Raw genomic sequence first — 2,245 nt, 5'->3', positions numbered from 1 at the left:
GTGTAACTTTAAGATTGTGCCTTCAAGTGTTGACGAACTCAACAAATACAATAATGCTGATTACCAGAATATTTTAAGTTGAAAGTCAGAGTTCAGGTGTTCTGCCTAGGAGTCAATTTGTTGTTTTGTATTATCAAAATTCTATCTCTTTAAGCCTCTGACATACTACTTAATTAACAAATCCATTTCTTTCTTATAACCTAAAAACAGCTATTAGGGGTGCCTTTGTGGCAATTCTCTGTGCCCTAAAAAAAAAAAAGCAATTCAGAGCAGCTTTTGCATATTCATCAGCCAAAACCACAAAGACTTTGCTTGCTTAAAGAAATTTTCTGTTTTCCACCATTTTGTTTTTCTAGCTGTATAACTGTGAAGTGATTAAAATTCCCATGGCCCTACAAATAGATTTGTTAGATCTTTTCCTGATAATTGCATTTGCTTTGAGGCTATCTGTTCAAGAGTGTTCTTCTAATCTCTCACATTTCATCACATTTTGAAAATGAACTGTGATCTGGGCTAAGAGTCAGCATCATATTCTTTTCTGTTCTTTTTTAAAAGATTTTCTTGGGGAATTGTGGAAGGGGAACATTGTGTTTTTCCAGGACACATCAGCTCCAAGTCAAGTTGTTGTCCTTCAGTCTTAGTTGTGGAGAGCACAAGCTCAGCTCCAAGTCCAGTCACCACTTTTCAATCTAGTTTGGGGGTGGGGGAGCACATGCATTAGTCAAACCTGCAACCTTGTTGTTAACACGCGCTCTCACCAGCTGAGCCATCCACCCGCCTGTTGGCAGCTCAGCAGCAGCTCAGTTCAGGTGCAGCTCACTGGCCTATGTGGGAATCAAACTGGCGACCCTGTTGCTCAGCGCTCACAGTCTTAACCAACTGAGCCACCAAGCCGGCCCCCCAGCATCATATTCTTGAGCGAGAAGAAAGTAGAAAGTACAGATGACGGACCGTTATCTAGCAGTGTAAAGATGGTGACCCAGAGGAAGGATTGGTGGTCTTCATTGTACTTTCTCTTAGATGATGGGAGCACAGGCAGGAGATGCCCCTGTGTTAAGGGACCAGATTAAGCCTTTTGGTGATAGTGTGACCGGCGATACACTGAAGGAAGCCCAGGGCTCTCAGGAAAGGAGCAAATAGAGATGGAGGATAAACAATCAGAGGACAGGGTGTATTCTCACGTTTAGCAGTCCCATCCCTCCTTGCCCTAAAACTCCAGCCACCATGTCCAAAGCTTGGCTTAGAACAGACAGTCCATTCCTTTAGTCAAAAAATTGTAGTGAGCAACAAGATCAGTCAAGGTCCAGTNCAAGGTGATCTTTCTGAAATGAAAAACAGACCATGTTACATCTCTACTCAAAACATTTTTATGTCCCCCATGGTCGACAACGGTAACTCCCAGCTCGGATTACACATTGCATCACCTACAAAGATTTGGATAGAAGGCCAATATCTGGCCCCACTGCCAGACAGTCTGACTCCATTACTCTGGTGAGATTTGGTTATTAGTATCTTTTTAAAAGCTCTGTAGGTTAAGTCCATAGGTAGCCAGGGGGGTGAAGCGCTGGCCTTGGGTATAGACTTCAAACCCTTTGAACATAGGGCCCTTCAAAACCTCTCCTTGTCTGCCTCTTCAGCATTTCTCAGCATCCGTCACTACCCTTAACTCGGTGTTCATCACCCCAGCCATACTGACCCGATTGTGGTTTCTCTCCTAAGTCCCTCCTCTCAAACTTCTTCCTGGAATGCTCTTCTCATCCGTCTTTGTCTACCTGGTGAACACTAGGCTAAAGCATCAGGTTTTCCGGGAATTCTTTGGCCCTCACTGAAGTCTACAGACAGTTATATCTTAGCATCTCTGTCACTTTGTGCTTACAATGTCTCTTCTCCCCCAACCCATCAACCCACCTCCAACAGAATGAGCTTCTTACAGATCTGAAATTTAGTGGATTCCTGAATTGCATATGGAGAATAGCGAGCCATGGATGGAAAAGAAAGGAGTGACCCTTCAGCTAAAAGGGGCTGATGTGCAGGCAGGCCCATCCCCCAGGAACACAGCTCAGCCAAGACTAAGAAGCGACCATCACTCCTCCTGGACCCACCCCTCGGGTTTTGCTTTTTTAATGTTCTTCCACAGGTGACCCTTTGTATTCATTCTTGTGATTTCACCTGGGAAAAACAACAAAGATTGAAGAGTGTAATTTGTGCTTTGTCACATGTGAATCTCACCATTTCCACTTTTTTT

The 2,245-nt window shown here is 43.9% G+C and overlaps 1 protein-coding gene across 1 annotated transcript in view; it reads left to right on the top strand.

Annotated features, from left to right (window-relative positions):
- Positions 1 to 2,245, top strand: part of CPA6 (carboxypeptidase A6) — a gene marked incomplete at its 3' end in the record, with an annotated part of 110,164 nt that overhangs the window by 29,937 nt on the left and 77,982 nt on the right. The window lies entirely within an intron of this gene.

The sequence above is a fragment of the Hipposideros armiger genome, unplaced genomic scaffold (assembly GCF_001890085.2).
Source record: "Hipposideros armiger isolate ML-2016 unplaced genomic scaffold, ASM189008v1 scaffold_1401, whole genome shotgun sequence".
Classification (NCBI taxonomy): domain Eukaryota; kingdom Metazoa; phylum Chordata; class Mammalia; order Chiroptera; family Hipposideridae; genus Hipposideros; species Hipposideros armiger.
Note: the sequence above shows the minus strand (reverse complement) of the source record. Positions and strands in the feature narration are given on the sequence as shown.